Raw genomic sequence first — 20,952 nt, forward strand, 5'->3', positions numbered from 1 at the left:
TCATTTCACTCAGCATCAGTTCATGTAAGTCTCTCCAGGCCTCTCTGTATTCATCCTGCTGGTCTTTTCTTACAGAACAATAGTATTCCATAACATTCCATAACATTCATATACCACAATTTACCCAACATTCTCCAATTGATGGACATCCATTCGTTTTCCAGTTTATAGCCACTACAAAAAGGGCTGCCACAAACATTCTTGCACATACAGGTCCCTTTCCCTTCTTTAGTATTTCTTTGGGAAATTTCTTTGTAGCACTGCTGGATCAAAGGGTATGCACAGTTTGATAACTTTGGGGGCATAATTCCAGATTGCTCTCCAGAATAGTTGGATTTGTTCACAACTCAGTGGAATAGGTTTAAGTTCACAAGACACAATAGTCAATGACTGCAGTAATCTAGTGTTTGATAAACCAAAAAGACCACAACTTCTGGGATAAGAACTTACTGTTTGACAAAAATTGCTAGGAAAATTGGAAAATAGTATGGCAGAAACTTGGCATTGACCAACATCTAACACCCTATACCAAGATAAGGTCAAAATGGATTCATGATTTAGACATAAAGGGTAATACCATAAGCAAATTAAGAGAATAAGGGATAGTGTATCTCTCAGATCTGTGTAGAAGGAAATAATTTTTGTCTAAAGAAAACTAGAGAATATTATGAAATGCAAAATGGATAATTCTGATTATATTAAATTTAAAAGGTTTTTGTATAAAACCAATGCAGACAAGATTAGAAGAGAAGCAAAAAACTGGGGAAAAAATCTTTATATCCAAGGGATCTAATAAAGGTCAAAGAATATGAACAGAAAATTTTCAGATGAAATTAAAACCATTTCTACTCACATGAAAAAAAATGCTCTAAATCACTATTGATCAGAGAAATGTCAATTATAATAACTCTGAGATACCACCACATACCTCTCAAATTACTGAGATGATAGGAAAAGATAATGAGGAATGTTGGAAGAAATGTGGGAAACTGGGACACTAATACATTGTTGGTAGAGTTGTGAACTGATCTAGCTATTCTGGAGAGCAATTTGGAACTATACCCAAAGAGCTATCAAACTATGCATACTGTTTGATCCAGCGTTGTCACTACTGGATCTCTATACCAAAAAGATCATAAAAAAGGGGAAAGGACCCACATGTGCAAAAATATTTGTGGCAGGCCTATTTTTTTGGTAGTGGCAAGAAATTGGAACAGTGGATGCCCATCAGGTGGGGAATGGCAAAATAAGTTATGGTATATGAAGGTTATGGAATATTATTATTCTATAAGAAGCAATCTGCAGGATGATTTCAGAGCATTCTAGAGAGACTTAACATGAATTGATGATAAATGAAGTGAGTAGAATCAAGAGAACATCATGCATAGTAATAATAAGATTGTGTGATGATTAACTGTGATGAACTTGGCTCTTTTCAACAATGAGGTGATTCAGGTTAATTCTGAGAGACTTGTGATGGAAAGAGTTATTTGTATCCAGAAAAAGAACTGTGGGGGCTGAGTAGATCACAACATATTATTACATATTATTTTCACCTTTTTTTGTTGTTGCTTTGTTTTTTGTTTTCTTTCTCATTTTTCCCTTTTTTACCTGATTTTTTTTTGTACAACATGATAAATACGGGAATATGCATAGAAGAATTGCACAAGTTTAACATATATTCGATTACTTGCTATCTAGGGGAGGGAGTTGGGGAAGGGAGGTAGAAAAATTTGGAACACAAGGTTTTGCAAGGGTAAATGATGAAAACTATCTTTGTGTATATTTTGAAAACAAAAAGCTATTATAAAGAAAACAAATATCCAAAATTCAGAAAAATTTGTGAATATATGAACTGATGCAAAATTATATGAGCAGAACCAAAAGAAAAAAAATTACATAGCAACTACATGAATGCAATGGTAAACAGCTTTGGAAAACATTTATTCAAGCAGTTAGAAAGCAAAGTTACAATTATAACTTTAAGACAATGATATTAAAGCATGTTTCCCACCTTGTAGCAGAGAGATGATGGATTAAGAGAGCAAAACAAGATATATTTGTAGATAGAGCTAAAGTATTCAATTATTTTATTTTACTGTGCATATTTGTTAATGAGAGCAGCCTTTTGTTGGGGGAAAAGAAGGATAGTGGGTAATAAAAAAATACAAAATTTTTAGAACTTTAATAAAGCATTAAAATATAGAGAAAAATGAAGAAAAATCATAAAATGATATAAACAGCAATTTTGTTAAAATGTTAAGTTTAATATATACTTAAAATATAGATAAGTCCATCACTTCATATGCAAATATCACCCTAAAAATGAATCTATGGTCATCCTTTTGTTGAAAACAATTTTTCTGGGTCATAAATGACCAGGAAAATTAAATTTTAGAGTTGTGGTTTCTTTAACAATATGTTCATCCAAAATCTCCTATTTCTTAAGGTAACAACCAGCAAAATTGTAAAAACAGTACAAACTTCAGGATATTCTATTATGCTAATAACCTTGAGTTGGGCTGGTTCTAACTCTAATAGATGGCACATTTATAAACCACCAACACCTCTAATCTCACTACTTTTAAAGTATTCATTCTTTATCCTACCTTTGATATAAAAAGTAATAGTTTTAAATAAATTGGTTCCTTCTCAATGTTACACCATGTTGATTACTCCATGTTAATCTCCTAATTATCAGGATTTCATTTTAGTTTCTGATGCAAAAGTAGTTTTCTTTATTCCACACATTTATTCACATGTTTTTCCTTCTCCTCTTGAAACCAGCTCACCTTGTAAGGCAACCTTTAGACTGAAACAAATATGACAGTTTAATGTGGTTTCCTCTCTTTGGCTGGTCATATTCAGATTAGGGTCCTCTGAGTACCTTCCTGAAAGCTTAGCTGTGGAATATCATTTTATTCTGAGTGAGGAGGTATTAAATAAATCATAGTGATCTCTTTTCTGTCAGGAATGGTATAGCTTTTTTAGGGAATAGGTGGGGAATCCTGGTCCTTTTTCCCTGGTAGTAAAAAAGAAAAACAAATAAAAGCTACCTTGCTGAGCATGGTAAAAATTGGTTAATTGAGTGCCCTTCTTTTGACCAAATGACAGACACTGACAGATTATTTGGATTCTGCAGAGCTGAAATGACAGGTTAGAGGGTAGCCCAGGCAATCTGAAATTATAATATCAGCTCTCTTTTCAGGATATGAAGAAATAATTACAGAATATCAGAATAGTAAGGGGTCTCAGAAGACCAATTCATAACCAAAATGAACAAATAAATAAAAGAAGCCTCAATGAAATACTGGACAAGTAATTATACAATCTCTGAAAACCTCGTGAGGGTGAAACTCCCTCTCCAAAAGCAACCATTTCAATTTAGCATTATTTCTGCTTGTTGGAGACAATGACAATAAGTTTGGATAACTAGGAAGCCAGTCTCAGAGTCAGAATGGGGTTCAAGTACTGCTTCTGAAACATACTAGTCATGGTTAGGCAAGCCACTCAACCTTTCAGGGCCCCAAGAAACTTTTTATAAGATTTAAAATTGTACAGCAGTTGGTGATTTTCAATGGCATAATAACTTTCCCTGTAGGAACTTTACAACCCTGAGGATAACAGGGAGAGAAAGACAAAGACAGAGATGAGAGAGAAAGGAAGGAAGGAAGGAAGGAAGGAAGGAAGGAAGGAAGGAAGGAAGGAAGGAAGGAAGGAAGGAAGGAAGGAAGGAAGGAAGGAAGGAAGGAAGGAAGGAAGGAAGGAAGGAAGGAAGGAAGGAAGGAAGGAAGGAAAAGAGAGGAGAGAGGAAGACAGAAATGAGAAAAGAGGAGGAAAAAAAAAGAACAAGAAGAAGGAGATTTTATTATTCCTATTTAACTTGAGGAATTTCCCCCAAGTTCTCATGACTACCTAAGTGTTTTAGGAAGATCTGAACCTAGGAAGTATCTCTTTTCTCCAAACTTAGCTGAAGATGTAAGTGTAGCTGAATATTGGTCTAATATGAGCCTAGACCAAGGCCAGTCATATAGCTTCAAAGACTATTAATCATTAGCATTATATTTTGTGTCTGAATTTGCTAGATTTTTGTACTAAACCATCAGTGCATTTCTCTTCACTCCTTAATCTTGTTCTCTCATTCCTTTTTGCCAGCCTTCCTTTCCAAGGTCACATCAAGGGGATCCCCAAGTGTTTCTAGTAAGAACAATAATGAAGATTACTTAATGTGGGCTGCTTCTCAAAGCAACATTTCATGGCTCAGAAGATCAAACTTTGTTTGATTCATTTCTCTAGGATATCCTGGAATTCATTGACTTTTAATTTTCTTAAATAGTTTATTATTTTTTGTCTCTAAAGTCCTGCACTAATATCTCATCACAAAAAAAAAAGTGATGCTGGATTCTTGATGTCTATACCAGACAGTTGAGTGTTCTACCAAATTGGAAAACCTTTGAATAAGAAACTAAGGTCCCTTTTGTTCAAGTACCGATCTAGTTAAAAGAGGTTTTGTTTTCAAAAAGCTGGCCAACACACTTCTTTTTGAAATGTGCTCTTCACGTATGGTTCAGGACTACTTATTAAGGTATGGAGGTAAGAAATTCCATTTAGCCTAAGGAATCGTGTCTCTTTTCATATGATAATATATTTTTAAAATATTATATTTATCTTCAATGATTTTATCCTAACTTAATATGCATCAAGCTTTATGTCTAACACATTACTGAAGCAATTTGCAAAGTATTTATAGACATCTTTTAAAAAGTGAACAGTTGTTATCAATTTCAACAGCAAATATTTCCTACAAATCATTGTAACAAAAACTCTAGATCCCTGCCAAAAGGAGTTGTAATAGGATGCAAGATGAACAAAGATAGTAAAAGTTATCATAGCTAAGATTTCATGCTTTTTAAAGATTATTTGGGCTAATGTCCAAAAATGAAGAACAATTATTAGCAAATTCATAAATTAGTGTCTGTTTGAAGTTCTTTTCTAAAGGATAATTATATAATTAGTCTATCTAAAACCCTGAGCATTTCAGAAGACTGTCACTACAGTTTTAAAAATTGACTAACAGAAGCTGAGTAGTTGGATAGAAAATATTGAGTTCATACATATGAAATAGAAACTCATTTTCTCTTAATGATAGGTAGACTGCTCGAGGGAATTGACAATTGAAGTATAAACATGATAGGTAAATTAATTTATTAATTATTGTTCCTAATCTGCAAGTAGGTCTTTAAAATAATTTACATACAAATTACATAGTATACGTGTAATATGCAAAACATTAATGGGCATTCTGGCAATAAGGGGAAGTTAAATATCCTAGGATGAAGGGAAATCATGACTATTTGAGTTAGTCACTATGATTTACCGTTCATTAGTTTCCTCAAGGTTCTAAAATTTTAAATCATAAAATGTCCAAGAGACATTTCTTCTAAGTTTAGGAGACAGGACTAGCAAATGTTTGAAAGGAAATAGTGATCAGAAGGGCAACATGATTAGTTATATGATTAATGTGGAAGATAGAATACAAATGTACAAATAAATATAATTATATATTACAGGATCAAATGATTTCCTTTTCCCAAAAAACACAGAAATTTGGTGCTTATATGGAAGACTAATAAGAACCCCTAAAACACTGCGGAGTCTTGATAGCCTTATATTTGCAATTTTAATCCCAAGCAGAATTAGGCTAATTCTTCCAATACTACTTCTACAGTTTTGGTAGTTACTAGCAGGTGACATAAGATTATAATTTTTCTTAAACTTGACTTCCTAAGACTCATAGCATTTGAGAAGAAACAAGACAAGCGTTTATTAAGTGCCTACTATATGCCAGACACATTGCTAAGCATTTTACAAATATTATTTCATTTGATCCTCACAACAACTCTATGAGGTAGTTATTATCATTACCCTTAGAAAGTGAGGTAGATAGACTTTAAATGACTTTTTTCCAATATCAAAAAGATAGTAAGACTCTGGATTTGAACTCAATTCTTCCTGACTGCAAGTCCAAAATTCTATCTATTGTGCCATCTAGTTCCCATAAACTATCAATATTGTCTTTTCTTTTTAAAAAAATATTATATATTAAAATATTAACAACAATAAACTAAATACCAATTTCATATTACCATTGCATAGTGAATCTTAAGAAAAGATAAGCAGTTAGTGCAAAAATCAAAGAAATGCATACACCAAATTGCTAGTAGCTTTCCTATGAAAATATCAACTCATTTATCCCTGTATAACAGTCTAATTTTGGTCCTTTGGTAGATTACTTCTAACAGCTTTAACTGCTTCATGAATAAATTTAACATCCAAAAACAATCTAGAGATCAGAACTTTTGCTGATTAAATGTGTTCTCACCTCTTTTCAGATAAACTTGATGATTATATAGAGAATAAATTATTTGTTTCTTATACTTATACTTCCTTTATCCTTTATCCTTATCTGCTCTATTCTACACACATTTTGGCTACTTCTCAGGCCTAATTCACTATACTGTTTCCTTTTTTGGAATATTCTATATTTTAGCAATTAGTTTAATAATTTTAATTTTATTGATCTCTTCTTTTTATGTAACTTTCATTTCTGAATATATCTCTCCCTATTTCTCTATTCAGGGTAAATAAATTTAATATACATATGTCTAAATCTGCTCCTAAGTTCTGTATTTTATAAACTGGATATGACAGGGATATATGATAGACACTGCTTCTATTTATTCAACTTATTATTTGTTAAATGTTATTTCTTTTCAAGCATTTAAAAGAATAATTTGAACACAGTAGGATAATTTTAAACATTGTTACAAAGTGGTTATCTTAAGAAAGAAGTAATATTTTTAGAAAAGTATGCTTGATTAATTATTTGGGCTACAGTCTATAGAAGAGATTGTAAAGGACGTTTTCCTGCAATACCACAAACAAAGCTATATGCATAAAAATACAAGTAACCTGTAAGATTCCAAAAGAAAAAGTGAAAGTAATCTGACAGTGTGTACTTGCTGATTAGACTTTTATCTTATGAATTCTACTGGAAAACATGTCATAAAATAAACTTACTTGGGTATCAAATGGAATATCCCTGAAGTTTATAGCCAGACCAATTACATGAACAGAAGAAAAATAGAGCAGATTCTTAGGAATGACCATTATATCTTTATCCCATGAAGCCCACAACAACGTTGTGGGTTTTGGAGGTTGGAGAGCAGCTAGGGGACATAGTGGACAGAGTGCCAGGTCCAGAGTCAGGAGGAATAATCTTCTTGAGTTCAAATCTAGCTCCAGACACTATTTATATGATCTTGGGCAAGCCACTTAAACCTGTTTCCCTTGTTTCTTTATCGTAAAATAAGCTAAAGAAGAAATTTGCAAACCACCCAGTATCTTTGCCAAGAAAACCTGAAATAGAGTCATGAAGAGTCAGAAATGACTAGAAAATGATTCAACAACAACAATAACATATTAGGAAAATATTATCATTCTTTGAAGTATATATAAGTTTACATAATTTTCACTGAGTGAAATCCATTCACTCCTACCAAATCCCAATGAGACTTCTCTATCTATGTAATAAAAAGATTTCATTTTAGGGCAGCTAGGTGGCGCAGTGGATAGAGCACCAGTCTTGAATTCAGGAGGACCCGAGTTCAAATCTGATCTCAGACACTTAACACTTCCTAGCTGTGTGACCCTGGGCAAGTCACTTAACCCCAGCCTCAGGGGAAAAAAAAAAAAAAAAAAAAGATTTCATTTAGGTATCAAAACAACTTACTTTTGGGAAGGTTTCATTCTTAAAAGAGGACTGAAAAGAATTACATATTAGTTCATAGAAACTAATCCTTCTTGTTCACTTGCCTTCTCAATTGCCTTTGCAGGATATCCTATCACATACCCTTGGCTCACTTTTTTTTTTTTTTTTCAATCACTTAGTTTCTTAATTTTGGTGTTATTCTCAACTCCTTCCTCTTACTCAATCTAGCTGCTGCCAAACTTTGTTTTTTCTACCTCCACAAGAATTTTTCTTATTTAAACCTTTCTTCTGTTTAGCTACCACCTTAATTCACATCATCACCTTTTGTCAAATTCTTGCAGCAATATTATAATTGATCTTACAGCCTCTTTTCCTTTGCCAATCTATCGCGACCCTGTTGCCAAAAGGATTTTCCTTATGCATAGATCTGATCATGTAACTCTTAGTATCATAAATTTCAAATTGGAATATATTTTCAAATTCGTTAAATCCAATTCCTTTATTTTATAGATGAGAAAATAGAGGAAAAGAAAAGCTAAGTGACTTGACTAAAGCCACATGGCTAAAAGTATATGAGGCAAGATTCAAACTCAAGTCTTCTTAATTCTAATCCCAGTACTCTATCCATTTTGCCACTTAGCTGTCAGAGTCCTTCTCTTAATAACTTGCAATGGCTCCCTATTTCTTCTAGGTGTTATGCCTCAGTTTCCCTAATTGTCCTGTCTGTTTCCCTAATTGTATTGCCTCAGTTTCCCTAAATTGTTCTGCCTCAGTTTCATCAAATGTCTATTTTTTCTCTTGCTGTGCTTCCCCAGAGTGGAAACCTGTTGTAAGTGGAATGTTCCCACAACAAGTGTCTCCTGCCACAAAGATCTTGTCCACTGAGTGTTGTGAGTCTAGATGTTTTTTGATAGAGAGCAATCCTGAAGTACCTGGTGTAAGATAGAAATTAGAAAGCCTCTCTGGGCAAAGGAACCAACCTTTAGTAAGGGAAACAACGATAGGCTCAGTGGTCTGTCCAGTATGATCTCAAACCTCACCTTGTTTCCCTTAATAAAGGAAAAGATATAGGGAATTAGGGAAACTGTGGCAGGACAATTAGGGAAACTGAGGCACGAGATAGATTCAAATATAATTAGTTTTTTGTTTTGTTTGTTTGTTTTTTTAATCTTCACAACATGGCTTTAATCTATCTTTCCAACACTTGCGTTTTATTCACCCTCTCACACTCTGGAGATACTTTGAAACTAGTATTTTCTCACTTCCTCATACATAGTACTCCATCTTCTGTCTCCTTTGCTTTTGTATTGACTAGCTCCCACACCTAAAATATGATTCTTCCTCACATCCATCTCATAGAATCCTTCTTTTCTTTCTAGAGACAGCACAAGTTTTGCCTTCTACATGAAACCTTTTCTGATTCTCCAACTCTAGTGCTTTACCTCCCAAGTTACTTTGTATTTATTCTCCTTATGCCTATATATGTACTTCTTTCCTGTATTAGAATTGAAAGTAGGGATTCTTTCATTCTTTGCATTTTCATTTCCAGAGTCTAACAGTGTCTGGAACACAGTAGACACTTAATAGATGCTTGCTGATTGATTGATTCTTGATCCATGAAAACATATTTACTCTAGAGGAAAAACCAATTTGAAGGCATTTCTTTGCTGTTAGGGTAACTTGGTGACCTATAAACTCTCCTGTTTCAGGTGCAAAAAAAAAAATGCTTAAAAGTCAATGAGTTCAATAGAAATATGTCAGTTTTCACCTGGGATTTTAGGCTAATGGAGAGATCAGGATTAGTCAGAGTTCCACGACTAACTAGCTATTTGACCCAAGGCAATGTACTTAACTTCACTGTTCAATAAATTCAATGAAAAACAATGGTAATTAACAATATCTATTCCTTGAATAACTCAGAGAGTAGTTGGAAGGATTTTGAATTATGACTATTAAAATTTGAGCTTTTCAAAAAAAGATGTACTCTGTGTAGTACATGAAGATGATTCTTTCTATAGGAGTCACAAAAAAAATCCACTATTAACTGATGTATACCTAAAGAGAACCCAGTTTCACTTCAAGAAGTTCACCAAATAGAAAGGGGGAAATTGAAGTCATTATCTTGAGATGGAAACATGGACAGTTTTAACTAAGTGATTTAATTGGTTAATACCAGCATCAATGTACTATCATGTATAATACTATAATCAAAGGATTAAACTTGAATAATATATGAAGTTAAACAGTAGACCACCAGGGACTAAGGCTCTGATCTATCTTATTTATTATTTTATTCACCCTTTTCTTCTTTCATAACATTGAATGATTTGTTAATTTCTCAGGACCATGATTGATGCTATGCAGGTTAGTTCTATACTGAAGTTGTGCCTCACCTGAAGCCTGGGGCTATTGTTTTGTGACTTGAAAGAAAGCAAAATAAATACTTCTAATCTATTCTAGTTTGACTCATCTCCAGAGAGACTTTCATTCCTTACCAGTGAAGAAGCTGGAAGTTGGATACAGAGGCTTAGTCACTTTGCTTGCCTCAGAAAGATGAATATCAAGCTAGAATTTCACCCATCTGCTCCCATAAATATTACTAAACTAGAGAGTGTAGTTTTCAGATTCAAACTAAACTTCTTACCACTATTTCTTAATGAGGAAAGGAGAACCCTAAGATCTAAAACCAAGATTTGACTTCTTTCCAACAAATGCCACTTCTACAATGAATACAGGCATAGCAAACATTAAAGAAATCACTTTATCTAAGTTGATAGCAAAACAGAAATCAGAGAAAGTATGCAAAGAATAATAAATATAAACCGGACACTATAAAGTGAAGAAGCACTCCCATTGGGAGTGAAAACGTCCAACTTAAGCATAAAAAAGTCCTAGATCTCATCCAAAGGGAAATTTCCCGAATTATCTGGTATAGCAGGTTGGGAATAGGGATAAAATGGAGACTGCCAGCTCTTCTCATTTGGCTTCTTCCCAGAGTCTTATTCTCCCTTTAGCAATCTGAAGTCGGGTTGGCATTGTACATCTTCTCACATGAAGTTGGAAGCCAGAAGCACCCAAAGCAAATGCAGAGACTAAACAGAGTTCCAAAGTTTGAAGAGACCAAACCTCCTCTCTCTCTGGTTCTTGCCAACTTCACCTTCACACAGGCTTTGGATATTAGTCTCCCCCAATGAGGACAGAATCCCATCACATTGGGTTTGGGGATTCAAGTTATACTTCAAACAAAAAGTTATACTTGCTTCATAGATAGTCTTTGTTCAACTATTGGTTGAAAATGGACAACTTCAATTCAAAAAAATTTAATATAATATAATACTATGATAAATAAATAGTAATATAATATAATAATAGTAATATAAATGTAAATAAATAATTATGTAATAACAATTCATAGTTAAAATTACTGAGTAAATGATGTTTACATATATTAAAATATCAAGTAAACAAATGAACATTGCAGCCAATCAAAAAAGTGAACAATTTTTTTTAAAATAATAGAAATATGATATAGGAAACCAGCTATTCATCTCCAATTTTTCCATAGATTCTTCCAACATGGATTTAAGTTTTTAATTTCAAGGAACATATTTTTCATATAAAGCATGGAGTGGTATTATATATGTTAATTATGTAAAAAACTCAATAAATAATTGGAACCAATTGATGATTAAACCAATTCACACACATATTTCTCTAAGAACAATTAAAAATATAGCCACAAATGATAAATCAGAATTCCTCTCAGGATCTTTTTTTCTAGTTGTTTTATGAATATATGATTGCATCTACTTGTTTGTTGTTGTTCAGTCTTTTCAATCACATCTGACTTTCTTGACCTCATTTGGGGTTACCTTGGCAAAGATACTGGGATGGTTTATCATTTCCTTCTCCAATTCATTTTACAGATCAAGAAACTGAGGCAAATAGGGTCAAGTGACTTTCCCATGGTCAGATGGCTAATGTCTGATAACCTATTTGAACTCATGAAGGTAAGTCTTCCTGATTCCAAAATCAGTGATTTATCCAATGTACCACCTAGCTTCCCTGTATTTACATGTCTTAGGTAAATACAGATTATTTTCTCCTACATGATTATCACTATTCCTCTCATATTCTCTCCATTACAAAGCTCTACCAGAGGGCAGTGTGTTGAACATTGGAGTACTAATGAGAAGATCAAAATCTACCACTAAGTAAGCATTTGATGAGTCACTATCTCTTTGGGTTTCATCATAAAACTTGAAATTGAAAAAAAAGGATCTTCTACTCTAATCCTTTTATCTTTATAATGAAACAATAGTCCCTGAGAAGTTGTGACTTGCCCAAATATAGTTTCCTCATCTGGAAGAGGAGGGGCTACTTTTCCACTTATAAATCTCATGAATGAATAGACCCCTGTAGGCCAAGTTGACTCCATTTTATGAGGTCAATCAGTTCATATAACCAGTGCAGAACTAAGCTAAGAGATATAAACAAATTAATTCAATGGGAGAGGAGTGGAGGTAGTTAAGTGCCAAATAAGTGAAAGGCATGCAGATAAGCAAACACTAGGGAAACCTAGCTAAAGACAGACTGTCTTAGAATGGAATTTACAATCTAATAGGAAGGATGGGATGCACATTGAAAATAAAGATAAAAGGTAGAATGTGATAAGTTTAAAGGAGAGAGAGAGAGAGAGAGAGAGAGAGAGAGAGAGAGAGAGAGAGAGAGAATTTGAGAAGGGAAAGATAATTTCAGCAGGAAAAATAGGGGAAGAAAAGAAAGGGGATTAGTCAGAATGAAGGAAAGAAATATTTTAGTAGGATAAGTTGGGAAAGAGAAAACATTTATTCCAGTTATGGGATAATATGTGAGCAAAGGCAAAGAAGGATAAGGTAAAAAGATTACCTTATCAGGGGTCAGTGTAGCTTTCCTGTATATATGTCAATGAGAACTCATGTTGTTTTCTAGATTCTTGGAGACGATAGTCTCATTCAGCCCTGGGACCAAACCATGGATCCATTTGGCCCCAGTAAATCTCTCCTTTTCAAATAAACTATTAAAAACTCTCTAATCTCTATCTTGCCTCAGTTTCTCCAGCAGTACAATATCCGGAAGGCCTAAATACCTACAGGAATTCTTCCATTTATGCTGGGCATCCTTGATTATGGTGGCAAACACCTTTGGTATACATGCCTATCTTTGTTTTATATTTCATTTGATATGAATCATTGAACAAATATCTGTTATTTCATCTATCAAATAATTATTTATGATCTTAATATGTACATGAGAGACAAATTATTGGAGTTCTTTTAAAGGCCATATTTTGCTTTACCAAATCAAATAGTTTTTATAGTGAAATAGATTTAAACAAGGCAGTACAATAGATTAAACCTTGGAATTGCAATCAGGAAGATAAGTTCCAATATGGTCTGGGCAAGTCACTCAATCCCTGTCTGTTTTAGTTTCCTAATCTATAAAATAGAGATGATAAGAGCACCTAATTCCAGGATTGTTGTGAGTATAAAATGAGTTAATATTTGTAAAATATTTTGCAAATCTCAAAACACTATATAAATGCTAGCTAAATTGAGTTTTAAATTAAACCTTAGGATTTTGTATTCTTTGCATCTTTCAATCAATTGTTTATATGTTAAAATGTAGTTTGCTAGAGATTATCATTTCTGAGAACATGTTCACTCTCTTCTCATTTTTTTCATCAAAGATGCCCTCAGTATTTTTCTAGGTTCTCTTCATGATGATTTTATGAAGATGGCAAAATAATTTTATGAGCTAGTAACTGAATAATGTCCTCTTCATCTCCTTTTCTAAGTTCATACAATTTTTCTTGTATTTCTCTGAAATCAGCCCATTTAGCATTTCTTATGGGAGAAATAGATCAAACTAACAAACATTTATTACACATTTATTAAGTACCAAGAACTATGTTAAATATAAAAGATACAAGAAGAAATCAAAAAATGGCCCTATTCTCAAGGAACTCATAGTCATTCATTGACAATGATTTATTCAACCATTCACCAAGTAGATGGGCATCACTTTAGTTTCCAGTTTGGTGTTACAGCAAAAAGAGATGCAATAAACCTTTTTGTAACGTGGGTTATTTTGTTTTCTTTGATCTCTTTGGGATATGGGAATGTTAATTATAATTCTGAATCAAAGAATAGTCTTAATTTAGTATCTTTGGGGCATCTCAGCTTACTGTTTTCCATGTTTAGTTAGACCTATGTTGGGTCAACAGAATATATACACCTGGTGCCCAGATCCTACCCAAAATCTTTCCAGAACAAGGAATGTGTCAGAGTTAGCACCACCACTGGCATAGCCTTTGGGAATCCAGGGTGACCTCTACACCATGATGAGTTATCAGAGTCAGACATTTGTGGAGATATCATATTAAAAATGCTTTAAATAGCAACTTTGATAAAGGTTGTGGAGAAGAATTTCATATCTTAGATATTGAAAAAGCAGAGAAATGGTCCATTTGAAAATGCACTGAGACAAGCGAAATTCAGAGCTCTCTTTGAAAGATGCCTGAAATTTCTTTGGCCAGGGCTAGAATGACAAAACAAAAAAGTTAATGAGTTTGCTTCTGCCAGACAAATAGACTATTTCCTTTCTTCTTCTTCCTGTATTCTATTTCTCTGTTTAAAAAAGGTATATTCATCCTTCAAGGTCCATCTCAAATTCTCCTTCTTTTATGAAACCTTCCCCAATCACTCATTTAAAATAATTAATATCTTCTTCCTGTGGCAAGTTCATATACTGTCTGGACTACTCATTTTATCACTTATTTATATATCCTTGAATTGTTACTTAAGTGTTACAATCTGTTATTTTTTTTCACCCTCTTCCCAACAGGATTATAATAATGTGTGTGAGCACACACACACACACACACACACACACACACACACAGTTTATAGATCTCTTTACTGACAACAACCCTGGAGGTAGATGGTGCAGACACTATTTCCCCCACTTTGCCAACAGAATAATTGAGGTTCAGAAAGATTATATAACTTGCCAAAAAAATCACAAAGAAAATATCATAGATAAGGCTCAAACTCAGATGTTACTCTGAAGTTGATATATTTTCTTCTGTATGATGTTGAGTTCAGGGACCATATTCTAGTTTAACTTATTCTATATTTGTATTATATATCTAAAGATTAACTTAGTACCTGATTCAGTAGACATTTAAAAATACTGATAGATCAATTAATCTCCTAAAATGTCTCTGGCAATGTTATATATCCAGTATGCACTACTTGCTGAGTAGAATTGAATTGTATAGGTTCAATTGAACACAAATTCAATTCAACTCAATTCAACAAGAACATTAAGTACCTTAGAGGTCTTCAAGTCCAATCTCTTTAATAATGAGAAACTGCCTGTTATAGACTCTATGGATGATAATAGAACTTCAAGGATAGAAACAGGGGATAGAAAGGGGGTGCAGGAGCTAGCTCAAACAAGCTTGGTAGAGACAATTGTTAAATTTTTAGCTGAACCTAAATATCTCAGAAATCAGGAAGTATTACAAATTAAGACCTGATTTATTACATTGTTGATTTTCTAGACTTGAGACATTGTATTGCTATTGCTAAATCATTTTTCTGTCAAGTCCAACTCTTCATGATCCTCTTTGAGATTTTCCTGGCAAAGATATTGGAGTGTTTGCTATTTCCTTTTCCAGATCATTTTACAGATGAGGAACTGAGGCAAACAGGGTTGAGTGATTTGCCTAGGGTCTCATAGCTCATTAATAATATAGGTTACATTTTAAGGTATGTGATAGGCACACACACACCCACACACACACACACCCACACACACACACACACACACACACACACACACACACACACACACACACACACACACACATTCACACATTGCCCTAGCTAATTGTTAAATATTTACCATTATTAGATCCCTAACACTGTCCCTGCCCAAAAAAAGCATATATTCTTATTATAATTTGTGTGACAGGTAAATTGGGAAATGTATTAACTAAGACCAGAAGATCTCAAATACCTTAGAAAATTTTCAGGAAGAATAGAGCAGTAATGAACTGAACCAGGTACACCCAGGGAAAGAATTCTGGGAGATGACTATGAACCACTACATAAAATTCTCAATCTCTCTAATTTTGTCTGCCTAAATTTTGGATTTCCTTCACAGATTAATTATACACTATTTCAAAGTCCAATTCTTTTTGTGCAGCAAAATAACTGTATGGACATGTATACATATATTGTATTTAACTTATACTTTAACATATTTAACATGTATTGGTCAACCTGCCATATGGGGGAGGGGAGGGAAGGAGGAGAAAAGTTGGAACAAAAGGTTTTGCAACTGTCAATGATGAAAAATTACCCATGTATATATCTTGTAAATAAAAAGCTATAATAAAAAAAATTCAGGAAGAAAAGAATACTTTTCATTGTAAGTTAAAGGAGCTGCATCTGAGCATAAATGGAGGAGCAGGGGTAAAGAGCAGTAGCTTGCACCAATGTGAAGAAGGATATAGTTCAGAAAAGCACCAGAAGTGCAATTTAGCTAGAATAGAGAATCCATGAAAGACAATTATGTGGAATAAGTCAGGAAACAGATTAGAGCCTAGTTTCTCTTCCAGGTAAATAGGAGTTACCAAAGTTTCCATTTTGTTTTTGTTTTAGCTTTTGAATATGAAGTAAATCAAGATGTCAGCCTTAGGAAAATTATTTTGAGAGTAGTATGAAGGACAAATTGGAAAAAAAAAAAAAGGAAGGAACTAATATCAGAGGAAACAAAAAGAATCAATTGTGATAATCTAAGTAAAAAATGATAAGGGCCTTGGAATTTGTTGCTATGTGAGTGTAGAGAAGACAAGGAGTGAGAGGAATTTTATTAAGATAGAATCTTTAGCACCATGGTATTGGACTATAAGATGATAAAGAAATACACTCAAAAAAATTTCTTGCTATACATGTACATGCTTTTTAAAAGCACATTTCCTTAAAAGAATCATAACAAAAAGGAAAATTCACAGAAGAAAAAGAAAAAAAAAGCAAACATAGCATTTGTTGATTAACAAATCCTTAATTTTCTCTGGATGGATATAATATTTTCCATCTAAAGTTTATTGGTATTGCCTTGGATCATTGAACTTCTGAGAAGAACAAAGTCTTTCATACTTGATCATTGCAAAATCTTGCTGTTACTGTATACAATGTATACCTGATTCTTCTTGTTTCATTCAGCATCACATGATATAAATCTTTCCAAGACTTTCTAAAATCAGCTTCTTCATGATTAATTTTATAGAGTAAAATTTTATTACTTTTATATATCATAATTTATTCAACCATTCCCCAATTGATTGGTTTCTACTCATTTTCCAATTCTTTGCCACCACAAAAAGAACTGCTACATTTTTGCACATGTGGGCCTTTTTCTCTTTTGTATGATCTCTTTGTCATACAGATCCAGTAGAGACATAGCTGGATCAAATGGTATGCACAGTTTGATAGCCCTTTGCACATAGTTGCAAATTGCTCTCCAGAATTGTTGGATCATTTCACAACTCCAATATTAGTGTCCCAGCTTTTCCACATCTCCTCCAACATTTGTCTTTATCTTTCCCTGTCACCTTAGCCAATTTGAGAGGTATGAGTTAGTGCCTCAGAATTGGTTTGATTTGCAAGAAATGATTTTCAATGTAAATACTAATACCCAATAGCAGTTGATTTTTCCAACTTCATTAGGCAAACCAAAATGCATGCACCCTTTCTTTCTCTAAAGGTATGTGTTCCCATGTTTATCATTTTCATTCTTGCAGTTCTTTACCATTCCAAACACATTTAGAAATTAGCCTTAAACTATAGCAAACACAGTGAATACCAACACTCATAGATTCCCTTAAAAAAAATATAAGGGCCAATATATGGAGAGTATAACAGTAGGAGAGGTTCAATTGCAAACAACTTAGGAAAGACTAGGTAATAGGACTGCACATATTGTAACACATATATAAAACCAAGTATGAATCTGCAGAAAGCCAAGGATAGGGAATTCTGCAGATGCTTTAGGGAGTCCAGATACTCTTCTGTTGTTTGGTTCTAAACCCTACCCTGATCCATACCCCCCAACCCCAGACCACATCTTTTCCTTTTTGTATTTTGTTTTGATCCTGATCTTAACTCTTGCTTCTCCTCTAGTCACTATTATCTTATGTCTTTGGCCCTTCAGTTCAATACCCTGTAACCCTGGCAACCAACTCTGGCTTTTGCAAGCCATTCTGATGCTTCTGGTCTTTCCTGAAGGGGAAACTTTCAGCCTCATCTTTTCTTTAATTCCTGGCCTGAAAGACTTAAACCTATTCCATGGAAAACTCGATCTCAACCTATGGCTGATCCTGTCTTATGTCCATGTCATATGGTAGAGTTAGTTTTCTCTCTCTTATTCAAGGATTTAATTTAGTACAACTTATTTTGATGACTAACCTACAAATAATTTGAATTATGTATATATTTTTAAGTAGCAGGGACATAAATCTTTGTTTCTTCACTGTTTCCTCCCCAACTACTCCTCACCCCCACCCTTCCAAAGATATACACATACATAGAAAAAATCTTCAGATCCATACTTCATTCATCTATTGTATTTTAAAAAAAAATTTCTTATGTGGATTTGAATAGGATTTTATAGAAATAGTCTCAGTTATTTTGATTCTCTCATTACAAAGTTTTATAGTATAGGTTCTCACTATGGGATCTATAGTATAAAGAGGATTTTTACAGATGTTCTAATACAAATATGCATAAACATGCACATCTAATTATTAAAGGTAAATTAGAAATTTTTGTTGTTCTTTTAAGGTAAACTAATTATAGACTAAAAGCAAGTCCCCCAGTTATTGCAGTTCAACCTAATTTAATAGAAGTGGGTTATTTTTACTTTTATTTATTAATTTCCTAATTTAAGGAAGTTGCTATGTGGAAGGGGATTGAAACCTCAAAAATGGATAATATAGCTAACACAGAGAAATTTTCTCCTCAACTTCTAAAAACAATAACCTACATTTAATGGCAAGAAATCACCAGCAAATTCCATTATGTTTGTGGGCTTGACATGCAATGCTTATTAAATGTAGGAACAAAGCCACTTTATACATCATAATGTTCACATTACAAATTCACTGCTCATAATGGTGCTGCAAGTGTGTGTGTGTGATTTTTCTGAACTTATGAAATATATTTCTGACACCTCAGGTATTGATGTATGCACGCATGATATTGTCCCAGTGCAGTAAGGGAGACTTAACTGATGTCTGCAAGATTTGATTTATTACAAGTAAATATGATTGCCTTCATAATCTGATTTTATTATGTTCGGGGCTCTCGCAGGTAAACTTTTAGTAGAAGGAAGAAGGCCAATTTTATTAAACCAGTCTGTTCCTGCAAACCAAATAGTTGCTTGTCGAGCTGGGTGGGGAGGAGGAGAAGGGGGGAGGAGGAGAAAGACTGATACAGCAATGGTTTTGAAAGGGGAAAAAAATTACTTCTAACAATTCTAGTATCCTATCTTCTCATTCCTTGAACTATTTCAAATGTTCTTTTGCTGTATTGAACTTGATTTTCTTTTTAAAGAGCTACATTTTTTAAAAAATGTAATTATCCAGGGAGGAGGTTACCACTTGTAACAGTTACAGAGATGATGGACAGGGGAAAGCATTGAAAACCCAGGCTTACTGTAACAGAGATATGAGTAATAAGAAATAGTCACTTTTATGATTCATCCTAAACAAGAGTAGCAACAAAGCAACAATCAACAACAACAAAAATTAGTTCAGAGGATCTCAAAAGGAAAGGGCTGTACTTTCTAACTTCTAGGGGTTTTATTGATAACGGCAATAGCATAAAGCTGACAACATGTATCAGAAAGTCAGGGTCACAGCTTGAAGTCTCATCATAACAAAAAGAGCTTCTAATCAGAGTTAAAGTAGGTCATCCCAGCATCAGCATTGTCCACAGGGATGGGAGATTTGTCCCTCATTCCTCTGTTGTTACCAAGTTATTGGCCAATGACACAGAGAGGGGGAGGATGGGAAAAGATGGATCAACAAAAGAGCTCTAGGAACATTTTTTGGGTTTTTTTTTTGCTGTTGTTGTTTGTTTGTTTTTTTGGTGATCACAGTTCTCCAACAATATCCAAATGTCTGTGGCAAGCAATAAATAAACAAATAAATAAAAAAAAGCTACTCTTTGATGCATCCCTTTTCTCACATATTTTATGTGACTACTTCATTTGTCCTTCAAAGCTGCTCTTAATGTTCATTTTAGTGGAACATGCACTAAATTTGGAGTCAAAAGGTTCTTATTCTGGCTTTGCCAATTATCAACAAGATGATTTTGGGCAAATTTTTCAATCTCTCTGAGTTTCAATTTCATCATTTGTAAAGTAGAAATAGTAATTCTCAAAATACCCACTTCACAAGTTTTGTTTTTGCTTTTGTTTTTAAGGGAAATGACTCATGAACTTGTAAAGTACTACAGAAATAAAGAGTATTTAAGTTAGTATTCACTTTAAACTTGCTTTGACCAAAATAATTTATTTAGGGAAGAGGGGAAATTATACAACACAATTTATTCTGGGAGCCATACTCAGGCAGTCAGCAAACAACACGCATTTAGTGAGAGCTTACTCTGTGCCAGTTATACTTAGGGATGGCTCTGCTTAGCTTTAATGGTAAAGTATCATCTTGACCATCCTCATTTTGAAATAATATTAATATTTTGAAATGACAATATATTTCCAAATCCCACTGAAATATTTTTAAATTCTACTACAATTCTCATATTTATAGCATTACTCCCCTGGAGCATTGTTTTTACCTCATGTGTTTTTGTGGAATCACTTAATGGAGTTCAAAAAAATTTGTAGACATATATCTATTTGTTTGACCTCGAAATTTAGGTTGTAGCAACTTTTTTCTATCTTCCTCTTGCAGCTTATGTAGTAACAACTCTTATACTTTAAAAATAACTATGTTTTACTCTGTATCATATTTGAATATATCTTATAGCAGGAGATGTCAGTTGGGCATCTCTCTTTTTCTCTTTTTTCTCCCTTTGTAAATCTATTAAGAAAACATAGAATATAGATCA

The sequence above is a fragment of the Sminthopsis crassicaudata genome, chromosome 1 (genome assembly GCF_048593235.1).
Source record: "Sminthopsis crassicaudata isolate SCR6 chromosome 1, ASM4859323v1, whole genome shotgun sequence".
In the NCBI taxonomy this organism is placed as follows: domain Eukaryota; kingdom Metazoa; phylum Chordata; class Mammalia; order Dasyuromorphia; family Dasyuridae; genus Sminthopsis; species Sminthopsis crassicaudata.